At 36.0% G+C, this 20909-nt stretch overlaps 1 pseudogene; it reads left to right on the top strand.

Annotated features, from left to right (window-relative positions):
• Positions 1-1581: 1581 nt before the first annotated feature.
• Positions 1582-6185, top strand: LOC115031721 (myotubularin-related protein 12 pseudogene; annotated as a pseudogene).
• Positions 6186-20909: the final 14724 nt, after the last annotated feature.

Below are 20909 nucleotides of genomic sequence, written 5' to 3'. Positions count from 1 at the left end.
AAAAAAAAAAAAAAAGAATGCAGTTCAGTTGGTAGAGTGTTTGCCTAGCACCCACAAAGTCCTGACTCCCATTCTCCTGTACCACCTGAATGAGGCAGATCAGTATGCAAATGTAGATTTAGAACTTAGGGGGAAAAAGTAGGAAGATTAAAGTAGATGGTCATGGATACAAGAGATTCTATACATATAAAATATCTAATGAGGAAGATAAATATATAACCACCAAGAATAATTTGCACAGTGACAGCAGTAAGCATGATAAAAGCTAGCTGTTGTAAGAATCAGCAATATTCACTTCTAAATGTCTGACAGTCACATTACTTCGATGTGCTTAGCTCTTTGGACTGTTACAGGACCAGTGATATGCTTCTGGGTTGGTACGATGTCTAGAAATCAGGCAATACTTTTAAATTTAATTGAAGTATAATTGATACATAATGACTGTATATGTTTAGTATTTATAGTTTGATGAATTTGAATTTGAACTACATAATTCAGTTATAACAGCAACATAATAACAGTATCAAACACATCCATCCTTCCCAAATAATGTACATAGGTTTTAAGAAAACATAATGAAAGACTCACTTTCTTCATGTATTTTAAAATGCACAAAACTATACCTTCAGGAACAGCCACTTTCTCGTATGTTGAGGTTCTAGAATTTGTTTGCCTTGTGCAACAGAAATTAATTTCTCTCTTTTCTCTTCCACAGCTCCTGAAAACTATATTTTTACTCTACTTTTACAATTTTGATTATGCAAGATACCTCATATCAATTTAAACATGTATTATTTTTCCCTTTGCAAAAAAAGCTAATCTCACTTAGCATATTAATATTAGTTTTTGTATTGTTACCCATATAATTGCAAACAAGTGGGTTTGCTTAGTTATAGCATTAACACACACAAGCACACAAACACATAGACAGAAATCCAGACAAACACATAGTTATACAGTCACTCACTTAATATATTTGTTCATTTACCTATAGACCGATATTTCATTTACTTTGCATAATATAACTTCAGAGAATCCATGGAAAATAATTTTACTAACCATCCAATTTAAAAATGTAATTATATTTTTATATGATGATATGATTTCTTGCTATATAGCAGAAAGTAAAAACCAGTCCATTTGTTTAGCAAGAGTACAATGAAAGGAAACTCAAAGTGCTAAATGTGAGCTGTAGGTATCCATCTGCCTGCTAAATTCAAATCTCGGCCTTGTGATGATACCAGAAAAATCCCAGAACATTCCTATAGTCCACTCCTTCATTCAGAGAATATATTTAACAACAGCACTTGGACTCTATTCAAAAGTAAATGTATTACAGTGCAATTGAAGATCTCAAAGGGATGCCTGCTTTACACATACTAGCATATGGAAAAGCATATAGAAGAGCAATAGGAAAGCCTAAAACGAGAAAAAATGAAAAAACAAAATATTCTCATTTGAATCTAGAATATAGCATGTATGTGCACAACTTGTTTCCTTAATATTCGGGGATCACTTATTGTTTTGGCATGTGAACTGATGTAGCTACAAAGTCTTTAGAGTGCTCCTTGAAACTTCAGCATGGGAAATGAACAAGAGGTAATCTTATACAGGTCTGTCAAAGTAAATAGGCATTGCCCAGCACTCAGGAGACAGAGCTCAATGGCCTGCTCAACTATGTTTAATAGAGCATAGAATCCTTGAGGTTTCAGGCACATTCATTCATATCTATGCTTTCAGCTCTTATGAATATGTAATGTACAGAACAGCACACCCTTTGGTTCTGATTTTGAAATTATTCACAGTTCTTTGTATTTTATAAAAGTCTAACCAACCTTAATAGTACATCTGAAACAAAAGTAAAACTTTGCAATGGATATATTACTTTAATTTTTAACATTATATATTCTTTTAACTCATAACAGATTCAAAGATAACAATATAAAATGATTTCTGTCTACAGTTTCATTTAACTTGATGGCTTTTTATTAAGCCTGGAATAGAATGAAGTACTTTTTAATTTTTTCTATAACAGTATTAAGGAATACTTTGCAAAGTCTTAAAATAACCTTGAGTGAATGAAGTCAAGTGGCTTTGAATTCCATGGCATTACCCTCTTTCTTCTCCCATTTATATAATCTATCACAGTCACAAAGACAAATACTTGGGATGGGTAAGGGAGAACTATTTGGGAAAAATAATGAATACCTCTAAAAATATAAATGCAACCTAAAACTCTCAACAACATCCATTTTCTACTCTTTCTCAATTTTTTTTTTTCTAATTGATAACTCCTCTTGTTAAGAATCAATTGTTTCTATCAGTTTGGCATTTGGATGGTGTTATTCTTATTCTGCTCACATATAAGCAGTCATGACAAACACACCAATAAGATTTTCCAGTGTCAAATGGTTGTCCTGAAAATATACATCTAAGTATTATTATAAGGCAGGGAGGCAGATAGGCTATCTGCAGATATTTACCTCTTCTTCATTTCTGCTAATACCAATACCCGAGGTTTATCACAGGAGCTGTAGTAGACCATGTGCTTCAGCTTCCCTTCTACCCATGCCTCCCTCTCTAGTGGATTACACACCTCTTTCCCTATTACCTTCCTTCCTCCCACTCATTGCTTTATCCTAGCAACAAACCCCAGCAGTCATGCTCTAGGAATCCACAAACCATTCCAGATAAGCTAACTGTAGATCTTCACCTATCTCACTGCTCCTCAGCACTCAACCTCAAAGTCTCCTATTCAGCTCTGTAACAAGCCCTCTTCTTTAGCCTTCTGTTCCTCTCTACCACCATCTCCAGGGCAATCACACACATCTTCCAGACCAAAGATCCCTCCCTTCACTCATTGCTTTCTCCAAGAACTCAAATCCCAGGAGGCATCCACCATAGGCCCCATGGCCACATAGCCCAGAAAAGAAGGTAAGTTAACTGCACATTTTGTCTCACTCTCGATTTTTCCAATAATATCTGTCTTTTTAATCCTTATCTTTGTGCAGAAATTCTCCTACTTCCCCTCACTGCTACCATTCACAAGGGACAAATTAGATCCCTGTGGAATATCCTAATTTTGTCCCTCCAATGGAACCCCCTTGCCTAGCTATTCTCATTCCTAAGTGTCAAATGCCAAAACCTAGAAACACATTGTAACTGGAAATCCCAGAGCTCATAGCTATCATGATGCCAGGAATTTTTTTTTTTAATCATGCAACACATAGCCATCAAACTCTCCTAAGAACTAGAAAGGGCAACAGAAATCTAGAAAAAAATCACCCCTGCTCAACAAAGAGAAGTTCAGATACTGGCCAGTAAAATTACAACCTTTCCAAACCCCCAAACCCAGTATAAAAAGACAATTTTTAACACCCAGGAAAGTAAAAACAGTCTCTACTAGTGCTTCACAACCCTACCACAGCAGACCCTGAATATTGCAATAAACCTGAATAAAAAGGTAAAAGACTGTTAAAAATGAATGTATGAATACAATAAAAGTCTTTTAAAGGGAAAATAAATAAATTCCTTAAAGAAATATAGGAAAATACAAACAGTGAAAGGAAATGAATGAAACTAGTCAAGAGCTGCAATAGAATTTAGTATGGGAAACCCAAACTGAGGGAAATCTGGAAATGAAAAATTTAGAAACTCAAACAAGAACCAAAGAGGCAAGACTCACCAACAGATTACAAGAGATAGACGAGAGAATTTCAAGCATTAAAAACATGAGATAGGAAATTGATACTTTAGTTTTAAAATGTTAAATCTTAAATAAAATAAATAAAAAAGTGAAACAAAGTATTCAGGGACAAAATGAAAAGATCAAATCTAAAAATGACAAGAAAAGAGAAAAAAATCAAAGTATAGGATATATTTTCAAATATCATAGAGAAAAATTCCCAAACCTGGAGAAGAAGATGCCAGTCTAGGTACACAAGTATACAGAACACAGAATACAGAAGACCAGAATAAGAAATTCCCCTTGCTACATCCCAATCAAACTACTGAATGTACAGAAAAAATAATTAATATTGCAAGCTACTGTGGAAAAATAATACATATCATATCAAGACAGTCCTCTTATCATAGCACCTACCTATTCACTGAAGACTATAAAAGCCTAAAAGGACTGTACACATCTTCCACAGAATCTAAAAGAACACAGATGCGAGCCCATAATATAAAATGTTTGAGTGAAAAACTTGGAGAAAATAAGATGTACCATGATAAACCAACTTTAAGCAATATCTATCTATAAATCCAGCCCTACGGAAGAACTAGGAGGAAATCTCCAACCTAGAAATGTTAACCACTTCCAAGAATACACAAGGATTATATAATCCCAGAAAAACTAATTAAATGAGGGAAAACACACACACACACACACACACACACACACACACTGAAATAACTGGAATCAACAAGCACTGATCCTTGATGTCTCCCAACATCAATTCTCAAAACCAATTTCCCAGTAAGATCACATGAACAGAATGAACAGAAATGAAGTGTCCATCCTTCTGCTGCATCCAAAAGCAGCATTTTACCATCAAGGATAAATATCACCTTGGGGTGAAAGGATGGATAAAGATATCCGAGAAAAAGAAAATTTAAAGGAAAAAAAAACTTGTTTGTCCATTTCAATATCTGACAAAATAGACCACGTGATAACGCTATTCAAAAGAGATAGAGGAAACAAGATACAAATGAAAAATTCACCAAGCAGACATTTCAAACCTTACCATCAATGCTTTAAAATAAATAACATTTGTAAAAGGAACACTACTAAAGCTTAAATCACATATTAGCCTTCACATACTCATAGTGGAAAAGTTCAAAAGTCTTCTCTTACTGCTACACACGTCTTCCAGACAAAAATTAAACACAGAAATGCTTGGAATAACTGATATTATAAACTAAATGGAATTAACAGATATTAACAGAACAGTTTAAACAAACACAAAAACCTCAGTCTCAGCACCTTATGACTTTCTCCAAAATTGATCACATAATTAAACACAAAGCAAGTCTAAACAGATTAAAGAAAACTGAAATAACAGGATACATCTAGTTTGGAAAACATGGATTAAAACTGCCTATTAACAACAATAAAAACAACCCACCAGAAACCTGAAAAAATAAAAACTGAATAACTGCTGAACAACAACTACAACAAAAAAGTCAAAACAGGAATAAACAAATTGAAGATATTTTGGGATTGAAAAAAATAAGTATACAATTTATCAGAAACAATGAAGGCACTTTTAAGATCCACCTAGCTCAAGCATGCTGGATCTATCTGTGGGCAGCATCCCACAGCATTTGAGTTCACAGAGACATACCTGACTGTTCTGTCAGATAGCCTGTATATACCTAATTTTAGCCCATTCTTCTTCAATTCATCTCATCAAAAAGATACTAACATGGGTAGGGAAAGCCTGAATGCAAAGGAAGCCTTTGACTCTGCTCACCTTGTGGGATTGGTCAGTACAGTTTGAACCCAAAGCACAGACATTGCTCAGAAACCCTCTCTGTGTGGAAAGGCCAAAACTGGACAAAGGAAGGCAGAAAGGATCATGTTTCAAACATCCACAACAACTTTCTTTGCCACTTACCTAGTCTAAGACATCTGCCAAAAGAGGATTTTTCAGGGAAGAAACAGATCATTTAATAATAATTAATAATAATAATAAACAACAAACAAAACAAAAACCTTCTAGGCAAGAGAATTATTAAACTTATTAGCTCTTCGGATGACCTCCAGGACAGTTCTCTAGAGTTCTATGACAACTGGGGTAGTAAGCCTACAGACTACCATGGCTTGTTCTTGCCCCACATTAAAGGGCCGGATATCAAGGTATGGGCTCAGATCTAGTTACATTGGATTCCAGAAGCCCAAATCCTAGGTAGTGGTAGAGTGGCCACTATGGGCAAACTCTTGGGAAGGATGGATGAAGTGCAGAGCTTACAAGAGAAAATAGAGGCAAGGCATCACAGGCAGGAGGATGTCCACTGGCCTGATCAGGAACTCTGCCTGCCTGTCTTCTTTGTTCCCTTTTGTGCTGTTCCAGACACATTCAACCAAACCTGTCTTACCCACCAGTGGCTGGAAAGCTTTAGAAGGTGAAGATGCTCTGGCCAAATGAGAAGACGAGTTTGTGGACCTAGGGTATATATGACCTCTCTCCTCAGAGACTGTGAAAGAAGCACACTGTACGGTGGGTGCCTTGAACTGGTGTCACCGTGTTAGACAAGGGCTGTGAAGGAGAGAGCAGAGGCTTTTGGGAACAGAGCTGGTTCTTCTTTTCTTCCACAGTTCTGGAGGACAACGCAATGAAAGCCATGCCTCTAGGATACATAGGAGGGAGTTCCTCCTTGACTTGTCATAGGATGGGGGTCCTCTCTTGACATCTGTATTATATGTACACAAAATGGCTCTTGGCCAAGTTGCTGGGAGAGCTTCCTTCTGTTTTTCCTGTGCCAAGATAATCACATAGCCATTTCGAACAAGAGCAAGGGCAGCTTATTGTGGCATCTGTAAGTGGAGAGACAGGTATTAAGAAATGTGCTTTGACTTAAACCATAGCATATTCCAAGATGTGCATACATGTACACACACACACACACACACACACACACACACACTCATTCACCACAGAAACGTTGGACAACTCTGCTGGTGTCCCCCATCCTAATGTTCAGTCATTCCGTCCTGCACTCACTTTAACAAGGCTCAGGGTAGGGACAAACACCTTCCAGTTTCCTTTGTTGTCATTCCCAACTTACCTTTTCCTGCTCCATGCCATTCTGCGAGTCTGCCTCAGCGCACATTGTCCCTGGGTCTTGCTGCTGTGACCTGTTGATTAAATAGGGAAAGTCCTCTGTCTTCCACAGGGGAGCTCATTCCTTAGACCTTTCACTGTGGACCTCACTTGGCCCTCTGCTCACATACCAAGGCTCACTGCTCCTGGGCTGAGTCTCTCTGCAGCCCCACAGCTGATTCCCTAGGCTTCCCCATTACAGTCACAGATGCTGGGGCAGGCAGGCAAATTCGAATGTAGCTTTCACTGGAAAGCAGTCATGTCAGAAGCAATTATCACGGGATGCATCAGTGATTTAAAAAGCCATAGGAAAAGCCAGGCATGGTGGCACACGCCTTTAATCCCAACACTCAGGAGACAGAGGCAGGCAGATTTCTGAGTTCGAGGACAGCCTGGTCTACAAGGTGAGTTTCAGGACAGCCAGGGCTATACAGAGAAACCCTGTCTCAAAAAACAAAAAACAAAACAAAACAAAATAACAACAACAAAAAAGCCATACATAGGAGAAACTCAGCTCCCTAGTCATCTTGGGTCTGCTGTATATATTTGTATATATATATATTTGTATATATACTTTGTAAGGCTCATTCCTATCATTCTCAACGGAGTCCTGTCCAGGCCCATAAAAGATGTGGAGAGGGGAGTGCAAGGGACCTCACTGAAACTACCTCAAGTTTTTGCCTTTAATCTACATTTGCTGGGCACAGGCAGTAAGGCAGTCTGAAACTTTACAGAGTCCCGATTGTACTGAATCATCTTTCATACATAATGATCATTATTTTCTTGTCTCCCTCCATAGTAATGTACAATCTGGGTTGGTGTGTTGACAACGCCTATTGAGGGCAGGTCAGGATTTGTGTTTCTGGGGCCATATATATATGGCCTCTGCAGCCCTAGTGACCACAAGGCCATGACCCTTGTTATACCAGTTGAATTTGAAATTGTAATATTTTTCTATTTTTAAAAAAATCACAATATAAAAAGTAGGCAAGCTATTGCAACCTGTGTGGATATGAAAATTTATGAATTTATATTTGAAGCAAGATTTCTATAACTTATATGTGTTTATATATTGTGTATTTTTATTCGAGATTGAGATGTAGATTATGCTTAATACTAAAGGATAATACAAGACCATTTGTCTAAAACACGCACACACACAAAAGTTTATCCTACCAAGGAGACACTTGCTCAAACATTTCTGCTATTTTCAATATAGCCTGCAACTTGAAACAACCCAGATTTCTACCAATGCATAGAATAATTGCATACATGCACACATATACTAAATGCGCCATATCTGTGTTTTATGTGATTAAAATGTAACCTTAAAACTAACCAAACAAATCAATGAACTTGTATCATAACCGCTCATTGATATATCACAGTCATCTTCCATTTTCAATGGAATATTTTATAATTTAGCATAGTTTTACAGTCACAATTATTACTTAATTCAAGTTGTCTTTTAATGTCAGTGATCATATTTTCCTTTACTGTGCATGAACATTGGGTTTTACAAAGACATTAATTCAAGTTCAACAGGATTTATTAAACATAGTCTACATCTGTACTTCAAGAGATATGAGTCCAGGCTTTTCACACAGAGCTATCAAAGTATTGCATTTTAATTTTCCATTCATGGTTTTCCAGAAGCCATAATCTTGAGTAAAACAACTTTTTCATTCTTATCATTAAGAGACAAGAGGTTTGATTGAATAAAACTGAAACATCTTTCAATTTATCACATTAAAAATTGAGATCTGTGGCTCGTAGTTGCTCAATATTAAGATTCTGGTATGCCAGAGTTCTGTAAAAACACTTCATATACCTTCAAGTACATCATTATATTGTCTATGGTAATTTTTTAAGCAGTAGATAGAATGTAAAGATTAAATAGGTCAAAGAAGGAATACTTCATGAGTGACATTAAAATGACTTTAAATTAGGATTTGATAGCATTATTAATTTTATAAATGAGAACGTAAGTAGTTATGTCTTAATATAGTCAATCAAATTTATATTTTGATACCTCTCCTGCTGCTGCACAGTGAGTGATGGAGTCTCTCTTTTGAGGGTAAGCATTATTCTCATTAACTACTATAAGGACTCTGTAAGTTTTTAAATATTGGTTGGAGTAAGAAAGCTGAAAGCTTACACTTGTCTAAAATGAATGAAGATATAATTATATCTCACTGGTCAATAATACATTACTCAAGATATACACATATAGTAGCGTGGACAGTGATTGCCCAGGACTAATTAATTTGACAGGAAAACCCCTAAATTGTAAAAGGGTGACACTGAGGGTAACTTTATAAACTCAGTTTATAAACTAAAAGAAAGGCATACTTTACTCATACATCAAGTACAAAGAGAAACAAAGGAACAAGTTATTTCACAACTTTGAGAATTGCATGACAAATCTTCCTCTCCTTTTATATTTTATGTACATATATGGTATGTACATCATGCTATGTATAAAGCTAAGGTTAATGCAATGTCTAGTTCTTGATTACCTTCTACTTTAATTCACTCACTGAACCCAGAGTACACTGTTTCAGATAGTCTGGCTAGACAAGCCATTAAGTTTTATATGAATTTGGAATAATGAGATCTTTGATTATCACCCCGACCAGTCTGTCGATATATCTTATAGATAAGCCATTTCCCAGCCTCATCTTTTGTTGTATGGCATCCATATGCCATGGAGAGATTTTCCTTGTGTGTTGTTCTTTCATCAGATTGCTGTCATTTTCTTGTCATCTCAAGCTACTTTGGTTCCAACTCTCTAAGGGGAGAGACCAGAGGAGTTCTTCATAAGCTACTATGGTTCTAACTGTTTAAGAGGAGTTACCAGAATAACTTCTTCATGAGCTACTTTGGTTCCAACTGTCTAAGGAGACGCAGCAGAGAATGATCTTAATTAGGTTAGAATTTGTGCTTCCAGGACACATATTGCCTCAAAGAAATTATCTTTGAAATGTAAGTTTGATCTCCATCATGCATGTGTTTATCCAATTCTGCCTCTCAAGCACATTTCAGAACTAACAAAATGGCAAAATGTTATACTTGAAATTCAGAAGCTCATGTAATGCAATAGTTTAGTTTGGTATACATATTAAGGTATATTGTGTATTATGTCTATATTTTAAAATGGGATCTTTCACAGGAGGGAGGATCATAGCCTTCTTTAACATGGTCCTCACATGAATTCATCTTAAGTGTTTCTTTCTTATATCTTCATTTCTAGCACTTCCCTTCAAGGATATCATACGATTTACCTTATGTTTGATCAAAGAAAGGCTTTAGACATTTCTCAAAATATGTCTTCATTGTGGAACATGTTGAATGCAACATCAGAACAGACATTTGTTCTATAGCAACAACATGCATCCATCTCCAAATTTATTTTCATTTAATTTATTTTTATCTCTCCTTTGTTGTAGGTTCTGTACCAAATGATAAACTTCCATAGTCCTATGTAGCATATCTTTTAATAAAAATATGTTTAGGGGTGAAATAATGTTAGTATAAACTGTTACTTCTTTATAATTTAATTACCATGTACATTAGAGTTTAAATTCATTCCTCAAAGCATTGTATGTTTGCTTAACTTGGGAAGGCTAATCTTTGAACTACATACAGTTAGAGCATTCAATTAATCACCTATGTATTTATTACACTCACCCTCCAAAAAGAAACACAACAGCAGTATGTAAGTATAGAATATGGAAACATAAATTCATGTTCCTATAAGTACACTTATTCATGAAAACAATTCATAAGCATGTGTTAATTACAACTGCAATAGAATTATATTAACCATAGCATGAAAGGTAAATAGCAAAGGGAATGGGTGACACATGTTAAGCTCTAATAGTAGTTAAGTGATTGCATAAATGACCTTAATTTTAAGATGACTGTGACTTCAGACATCAAGGAATTTAAGTGCTCTTGAAGGAAGGCTCTGAATTACCAGAACCAATGAATTGACCAATTGAAGTAAAGCACTACTCTTGCTTCCCATTGACCAGAACTGCTAACTCTTTAAACAGAAGAATTGCAAAATACATGCACTCTTATTGCAGTAATTAATTCAGATTCATGTCAAGCAGCACAGTACAATAGAGAGTGCTGTATTTGGGCATCCTTTAACTACAATAGGAATCACTCTCAAGGCAATAGTGCTGTATTTGTATTTGGAAGCCCCAGGTATGTTCATTAAAGAACTGTTGCCAAGATTTTGTGAAAATCAAAAGAGCATATTGCACAGTCCACAGGAAGACTTTAAAGGCAACATATCTATCCAGAGTGACAAATTAGTGAAGGTATAAAGGCACAGTCCATATTTGAACCCACATATAGGTAAGAAAATGTTGGCCAGTCCCAAGCCGTAGGAAAACATTCAATGGTCAAGTCAGGCTGTGCATGAAGACTCCTGCCAGAAGGAGCCACGTGAACATGGGGGTTAACTGAATTGTAAATGGATCTTACAGGAAAATGAAAGAATAAACACAAACAAAAGCTATGAAAGGCAAGGACAGCAATGTATAAGTAACTCCAACAATCATTTGCAGATACCACGAATGATTCTAAGCTCTTTATAGACACCAACAAAGCTGTTCCTCTTAGCAGTTCCATGAGAAATATAAGGAAAGTATTCAGAATTTAGGTACTTGTGTATTGTTACCTTAACTATTTGAAGGCGGAAAGTGAAAGTCTTACACTCCTCTTCATCTGACAAATAACATTCTGAATTTTATATGGTCTTTTACTGAAGGTAAAAATAAGTGATTAGCATTGCTTAATAGACATTATAACTGGTAGAATTGGCATATCACTTCCAAGCTAATAGCAAATAGGACATTCTAATTATATTCAAGAGATAAACCACAAATAAGCTCATAATTTGAATTAATTGAGTGAGAAATCTTTGTTGGTCTACTAAGTAGCAGCCAAGGCAAAATGGCTCTAATGTAACAGAGAAAAGACAAAGTTTACTAAGAATAATGAACAGTAATGATCACAGCCAACATGGAGGTCTTTCTAACCGTGATTATAGTAAGACAGGGAATCACATGTCCAGGTATGAGTTTCAGTTATAGTTATTCTTCCAGAGTTTTACAGTGTGTACTGATTATCATTCTCCCTTCACGTCTCTGAACTCCCAGTGATCCCACACAAGGCCACATCCCACACTTGTCTTATAATTTTATTGCTGTTGTTGTTGTTGTTTATTCTATGGTTTATTGAGCTTAACAAGTACCATCCGTTTCACTTTGGATTGAGAACTAATAATTGGAACCTAGAAGATCTAGAAAAGCATTGGTATTTGAAAACTATAATCTTATAATACTTGAGTCCCCTATTGATGTAATGTTCAGGTGTGTACTCAGGTAGGCAGGTGAAATTAAATTTACTGATGCTGAAGAAGTAAATTTTACATTTCCATAGAAATGTGGCTTTGGGAAAAATAAACCATCTGTTAAGGGAACTAATAAATTATTATGAAATATCCTGTTATTGGGACATTAATTAGAAATAAATTGAAGTCACTAGGAAATTTCCACCAAGTTTAGATTCTGAGAGTTTTCTCTTAGGAACTCAATTTTTTAATAATAACTAAAATATTTTCAACACTCTTTAAGAAATGAGCTGGACTGTCTTTAAAATGCGGTGAAGAATAAGAGAAAGGTTCATATTTTAAGTGACAAACTAAAAATTAGAAAAATGAAAGTATATTTCAGGTGCTTTAAACATCAGCCCCTTAAATTTTCCATGACCATATGATAGTGAAGATGGAAAAAAAGAGCAAGAATAAATTAAACAAGGAAGAATAGAATGAGGATGCTTGATGAAGGTGATGAAGAATATGATGGAAAAATGATGATATTGGTGATAGCAGTGGTGATACAACAATGGGAGCAACAGGTCATGAAGCAGGCTAAGGAGACACATTGCACATAGAAACCCAGGGTATTAAAAAGACGCCATGCACCCCTGTTTCTCCTTCAAATACATACTCTGGCTTTGGGCAGGATTGAGATGTGTCCTAGAAGATAGACTGCCCTCAATTTTCATCTTAATTTATTGTTGCTAGTTGGTATGACTTTGAAAAAATTGTAATATAAGTTGAGGGTTTATATGGATAATAAAAGGAGAGAATTATGAACTAACCAGTACCCCGGAGCTCTTGACTCTAGCTGCATATGTATCAAAAGATGGCCTAGTCAGCCATCACTGGAAAGAGAGGCCCATTGGACTTGCAAACTTTATATGCCCCAGTACAGGGGAAGACCAGGGCCAAAAAGTGGGAGTGGGTGGGTAGGAGAGTGGGGGTAGGGTATGCGGGGCTTTTGGGATAGCATTGGAAATGCAAATGAAGAAAATACCTAATAAAAATATTTTAAAAATATTTTTAAAAAGGAGAGAATTTTAAAACTCCTGACATTACTGCACATGCATATATGGGAATATCTCCATGCCTTGATTTCTTGTTTAATGATTAGAAGAAGTAAACTGTTTGACCCTGCACTTTGACATATAGCTCATGACCTCTACTCTGATTTCAATATACAATAAATGATTAGTTTGGCCACAGAGTCCATATTTGGAAGGTATGAGGATGACCCAGGTTCAATGCTCAATTATGACCCTAGAGTTTTCTCAGTTTATTTTTTTCTAAAATTGGAGTAAAACAGTTGCTTCTATATGCTTCTAATATGAGGCTCTGGCAATAGATGCTGACCAACTTTTAGGTAGTATCTTTTCCTATTACACAAGGAAGGGCTTTAGCAATTTAACCTTCTCTTACTACTATTCCCACTTCTATTTCCTTTCTCTTCCATTGGTTCATTCACTCCCCTTATACTTTCAACATGCACTGGAAATAGTGCATTATCATTATTTTTAATTCCTTTTTCTAATTTTCCTTGAATTAATCATTGCTTTTGTTTACATCTAAAATGATATATAACCCACTTTCCGGTTACCCCTCCACAAGCTTCTAATCCCACAACCTCCCTTTCCTCCCTCCCCTTTGCTTCTCTGAGGGTACTCCCTCAAACAGCTACCCTCTCCCGCCCCACCCCTCCATTGTCCCCCTACACTGGGACATCAAATTCCAGAAGACCAAGGGCTTCCCCTCCCATTGATGTCAGACAAGGCCATCCTCTGCTACCTATGTATCTGGGGCCATGGGTCCCTCCCTGTACACTCCTTGTACTGTATTGATTCTTTGGAATTTCCACAGAGTGTGCCCTGATTGTACTCACTTCCCAGCTCTCTCATGTTCATCACCCAATCTTTATGACTCCACCATCAGAAAAAAAAATGAAAAATGGTAATAAAATTTTTAAATTAAAAATAAAATAAAAATAACAAGCCTAGCTTGTTTTATTTATATACTCACAGGAGCAAAGTCAAGCTCTCAGTGATCTTCCTCTTAAGTAGAACTGTGTCCTTACCACCACCACCACCACCACCACAACTACCATGACTATGATCACCATCATCACCACCATCACCAGCATCACCAGCATCAACCAGCATCACCACTGCCACCACTACCACTACCACCACCACCAGCAACAACCCTGCAACCCAGCCAGAGGCTATCAGTTGTGAAGAGATATACTTCAGCATCCCTTTCATGCTATGGCTTCCTGTTTTGGTTGTTACTCTTTTTTTTTTTTAATTTTTACAGGATTAAAGATGACAAATGAACAATGTAATTGGAATCCTTTATGATTCTAAGCAATAGCAGCTAGAAACAGTGGAAATGGAAAATGGTTGTCAGAGAAGAAAAAGAACAACTATCGTTTTAACTCTTGTTCCCTGTAATTGTTCCTTACTGAAAGATTATCTCTTTCATGCACATCTATTGCACCATTGCCATCATGATGTCTAGAATCCATGATAAAAACCTTAATTTACAGGGGCAAATTTGTTGCAGCCTTCCTTCAAGATATATCCTGGGTAGTCAGCTCCATTATTGAACTACTTAAGAATGTTGGAAGAACAACTGATTTTGTGGCTACAGTTGGAGGAGTTCAGAGAAATCTCTGGCTATTCAGAAAATGATGTGGAAGATCATGTGCCTGGCAATCAAGGAATCAGTGCTCTGGGTGGGAAAATTTGGAGGTTCCATTAATTAGATTGACTATAACTGATTATCCAAATTATTCAGAAAAGGGGACCTGTGTTAAGTTTATAGGAAGGGAGAAGTTTTATAAGGCTGGAATAAAATGAGTCATAAGACTAGCAATGGTGGTTAAGGAAAGAAGCAGTGGTCATCTCAGGAAGGACTTAAATTATGGCTGGAGAAAAAGGTGCATCTCGGTGACGATAGAAAGCCACATCACTTCTTAGATTAGAAGCTGCTTCCTGAAGAAGGATGGATTATAAAAAATATATTCTAAATTAGTTGTAGTATATTATTTTGGGACTGGGGATGTTAACTAAAGGGAAGTGAAGTTTGTGAAAGTAAAAGTAACTTAAATATAAAATATCACGAGTACTATAAACTTTAAATTTGGAAGGAAACATAGTGCGGAATATAGAGATTAGAAAGAAGTAGCTGGGCATGGTGGCGCACGCCTTTAATCCCAGCACTTGGGAGGCAGGTGGATTTCTGAGCTCGAGGCCTGCCTGGTCTACAGAGTGAGTTCCAGGACAGCCAGGGCTACACAGAGAAACCCTTCTCAAAACAAACAAACAAACAAAAACAAAAAACAAAAACAAAAAAGAAAGAAAGAAGTAAGGATGTTAGATGATATAAAATAAATGCAAGCAAGTTAAGGAGCACTAAATCACTGTACAGACTTTTACCAAGAATCCATGAACAGGAAGGGTGTTTGAAATAACCTTAATAAATATTCAGACAGGTACTTTATTCAGTATCTGTGAACCAATGATAAATAATACGTTAATTTTAAAATACTACATAGAAAATTCAAGTTTTAGACACTCGGGGTTCAAAACTTCCCCTTTCTTTTCCTTGGTTTTTGTTTCCTTAATGAGACCAGGATGAAACTTTTACTCATTTGCTCCCAGTTAGTGATAGTCTCAAGATTTCAATGATCCTTATAAATATTGAGAACCTTCTCCAAATTAAAGAGCTCAACTTAAGCAATCATGCATCGCTTTCACTTCACTTCAAGTGAGCTCTGAATGAACATTAACTTCTAAAATAATTCGCAATATTAAAAATATTGACCTCCCTTGGAAGACACAAAGATACTTTTGCAAACACCATCAAAATTCTCTGAAAAGTTGAATTTAGGGTAATTGGAAATGCTTTCTCCAGGTATTTTATCACATTCACTTAAGTGGGGCTGGAATTCAGGTACAAATAACTCTGATCTTGCACTCTCCATGGTCCATAAAACTTTGGAGCAAAGAAGAAAGGAAGTGGTCATTCATCAAGCTACCTAGGGGAAGGGGAGGAGTGTGCCAAATTACTACTCCAGTCTGCATTAATGCTGACAGTTCAAACCATGAACTTTTAAACTATGTTGCTATTCTTGCATTTAAAGGTCATTTTCATGTAATGACCTCAACTATGAAAAATAAATCTTAGCCCATGGATTTTATAGAGAGAGAATGAAGAAAAATTAATTCAAATGGCTTTTGCTAAAATAAGTGCCTACTTTCTCTGTAACAGATGTGCTCCTCTGTGGGTTTTTTTTCTTTTTACATCATTTTTATTAAAGTGCTTGGATAAGTTTTCCCTAGATTTTTCAAATTGCCTTCTTTAAAGAATACCTTAAAATAATATACCAATATAGATCTCTTAAGAATTTTTTAAATTATTATTAATGGTATTACCATTAATAATATTCATTAATAATAATTAATAATTCTGTGACTTATTTTGAGAGATGTTCCTTGGTAAAGTTGGATATTAAGTAGTATTCCTAGCAAGACATTTTACATGTGAAAATGCTCATCTTCATATTTTGTAAGTAAAATTCACAATCACAATAATAGTAATTATGATAACAACATATTGGTAAGTAAATTGCTACACTGTTATTCTTGACTGTGACAACCTGATTGTATTATAATATGCCAACTTTTATATAAGTCAAAAAACTATAAATGTAGCAATGAACTAAATCAGAATAAATAAATAAATAAATAATTTTAGTAGGCACCCAAAATTCTTCAAATTGATGTGTGAATGGCTAAGGCTTAGTAAATATCTGAAGTGGTGGCAAAATTACTTAGTGAGCAAAGATAGCTCTTTCGAAGTTATAGGATGGGAATTCAATCCTCCAGTATCTACATAATGGTGAGAGATAATCACCTTCAGAAAGTAGCTTTCTGACATCGACGCATGTGCCTTGAAATGTGCTGTCCTTTGCCCTGCAAGCCATAAAGAAACCTTTAGAAACAGAAAGTGATTCTTTCTTCATAAAGGGGGCAACAAACCCTGCAATTGAGAAACAACACTGGAATTCCCTTATGGGAAGGCCCATGTTTTTATGCTACTAAATTTAAACTCTAATTACATATAAAAATAGACTAAATGAGTGAATTAATTTGAATAATAAAATGTAAAAGATTTTCTGATGCCAGAAAACAAGATAGAATGTCTAATTTCAAGACTTTGTGCTCTAAAATGTGGGGTTTGCCTTCTAAAACAGTTTTCCCTCCCACTCTGTCTTTATAGCTATACCTAAAGTAGGTCAACCAGGATCAACATATCAACTTATGAACTAAGATTGAGGAAACAACACAAGTCATTTGTTTTTGCATCTTTGTCCAAGAGAATCGTTAGCCTTAACTCAGTGTTGATTTGTGCTTCTGAACACTCTGGAATTCTCCACCCACATATGTCCACCTTATAAGCACACAAATAGCAGTCAAGCCAGTGCTTTCTAAAGGGACTGGCATTGTGGTTAAAACTGAATCATATATTTAAACACCTCTATGCTTTATTATTGAATATAGATCGTCAGTCATGTAGACTCTTCTTTATTCACCAGCCTAAGCTCTATTAGCCCCTAACAACTGAAAGCTGACTTAACTCAGCTCCCACAAAGGAAACACTGGCTACATATAGCCATTGTCTGCATTTTATTTTTATTATTCCATATGGAATCATTTTATTTATTGGGTAAAATTTATATGTGATTGGAGGAAACAAATAAAGAGAAAATCTAGTTTGTGGATAGTCTTTTTGTCCTTTAATAAATCAGATCTGTGTCTTGTTTCCTGTCCTATTATTTGGGATCCTGTCTACTCTTTCCTATTACTCTCTTGTACACTTTTGGCCATTCACAGCTAACACTGTAATATGATACCTGCTGTAATGTACTCTGACAAGAAAATTAGCTTGAAAATTAGATGCAATAAAACAATTTCAAATTGAAAACTGTCTTAAAACAAAGATTATTATTTTCAGCAAAATATCACCTTATAGACCCAAAGTTTTAAAAGAACTGGACATGATAAAATAATCATAAATCTTTGTCTTTCTCTATCCTAGTCACTGAGCCAGAGGTGGCCCTAATGACAGAGACAGTAGTAACCTCATATTCATAGGACTGGACTATGAAGCTAGCAAGAAATTACTGGCCCTTTGTCTGTCAACACTGCCATTGATTTTCAAAGTATCAGTTGATAATACTGCATCTGCCACTCACTAACAGTCACCGAGGATAGCATATATTATCTTTTTTAGTCCTTCTTGTGTGTCTGGAATGGAAATAATCACACTTGCCACATGAAAGTGACATGAGGATTCGGTTAGCTAAATCTAAGCAATAGTACAGTGTGCCACATTTATTGACCATGTCAATAAATAGTAGCTTATTATGTAAACAGGCTGAAAAAGTACTTGCTGTACCAAATGTATGCAGAATATCTTATGTATTTATGACACCTCTTTTGACAAATCTTCCTTTCTTTTTAACTAAATAAGTGAAGGTCAGAGTCGAAAGTTGTACAGACTAATACTCAGCTCTCTGAGTGAGGGCCAAGCAACTGAAATTCATCTGGCTGCAAAGGCCATTGATTCACCTTAGCTCAAAGTCCACAGGGTGAAGTTGCATTATTGAGCCTGGACATTGGATACCCTCTGACCTCATTATGTGTGGACACTAGTGATCTTGGGGCATGTTATCTAAAATCAAGGCATGGAGGAGACAATTTTTTTATGTTACATGTACCCCAGGCAATATGGTTCTATTGTTAATATAAATATATGCATGGTACAAAGCAGCACCGAGACCATGGTAATATCTCTCTCTGTGTGGGTCCTCTCACTGGCTCAACACTGTAATCCTTGTTCTGCTTTGCATTCTACTGGAGAATGAGTGCTTATTTTCATAGTAATACAGTATTCTGATTTCTCCTGTGGATGGAAAAAAAAAAAAACATGATTTCAATTGTTGGCTTTGTAAGCTATAATCATGTAATTGGAAACAGCTGTGCACACAAGAAATCTAAATCCAAAGTAGTTTAATTAAAACATATCTTCATTGACAAAACCCACTCATAATGCTAATAGTAGTATTTGCTCCTAAAATCAAATAACCAGTGTCTCAGTTATGTCTATTTCCAGATATTTTTACTTTTTAAAAGAAATCTTAAAGAGAATCTTTTCCTCTAAAATTGTCCCAATGTCTCCTGTAACAACATCTCCTCTGAAGATGCAGATCAATAAATTTATAAATTATACCTCTAGATTTTACAGTGGATATGAGTGTATGTACAGTATTCTTCTCTTCAAACTTTAGGCACTCAATCCTACAGTTCCTAGTGCCCAGTCTAAAATTGCAGTAAACTGAAGAGAATGGCTTTAAAGTTTTTGAACAAGCCTGGTGTGCAGTACCTAACTAAAGAGAAAGACTTTCAGGTTTTTGAACTCCTGGTATGTAGCTCATAACTGAAGGAAGATCCCAGGTAGGAGCTAGGCTCACAAAAAGACTTAACCTAAGTCTCTTTTTGGAACCCAAAGTCAAAGAATTGCTTTGGCCATCTTTTTTTTTTTTTTTCAACCATTTCCTGGATACATTTTCCCCTTACACAGTCCGATTTCTTTCATCCCTTAATGGATATAGAATCCAAAAGGCATTGCCTAAAACTCAAGATAACAGAAGGAAAGTTTTAGACTGCCTTTTACTGTGTATGGTTACCCTTTTCCTGAACTTTAAGCTGCTGTCCATGACATTGGAACTCTGATCAGTACCCATTTTTCTTTTTTTTTTTTTTTTTTTTTGGTTTTTCCAGACAGGGTTTCTCTGTATAGCCCTGGCTGTCCTGGAACTCACTTTGTAGACCAGGCTGGCCTCGAACTCAGAAATCCGCCTGCCTCTGCCTCCCGAGTGCTGGGATTAAAGGCGTGTGCCACCACGCCCGGCTTAGTACCCATTTTTCTTATACTGCACATTCCATAGTTCTACTACATTTTCATAAATTCTTCATTTGAATTATGCTTTGTTTAAAGTAAAACCCTTATAGTAAATTCAATTACTCTATGTAAACATTTGTTGATTTAGTTATCTTTACATTAGAAGTTAAAATGTAAACAGATATGCATTCACAGGTACACAGGGTATACACACATACAGACACACAAATGCACACACACACACACACACACACACAAATGCACACACACACACACACACACACACACAGTACTTTACAAGATAAAAGAATGTTTGACATTAAGAATAGCAACCAAATCCTCCAGAGCTAAACCACCAACCAAAGTGTACAAGTGGAGGGACCCATGGTTCCAGCTGCATAAGCAGCAGAAGAAAGGTTTATCAATGTGAGGGGAAGCCCTTGGTCTTGTGAAGACTCAATGCCCGAAATTAAGGAAATGCTAGGGTGATGAGGTGGAAGTGGGTGGGAGGGGGAGCACCCTTGTACAAGCAGGGCTAGCAGATAGGAGCTTTGCAGAGGGGAAACTGTAAAGGGGGATAACACTTGAAATGTAAATAAATAAAATAACCAATAAAATGCTAAAAATAATGTAAAAACAAAAAATAGTAACTCTTTTCCAGGAATTATATCACATTAGAAAATAAAATTAAGAAACATTATCATTTTAAAAAGCACCTA

Source organism: Mus caroli, unplaced genomic scaffold, assembly GCF_978045245.1.
Source record: "Mus caroli unplaced genomic scaffold, Mus_caroli_1 scaffold_10, whole genome shotgun sequence".
Taxonomy (NCBI): domain Eukaryota; kingdom Metazoa; phylum Chordata; class Mammalia; order Rodentia; family Muridae; genus Mus; species Mus caroli.
Note: the sequence above shows the minus strand (reverse complement) of the source record. Positions and strands in the feature narration are given on the sequence as shown.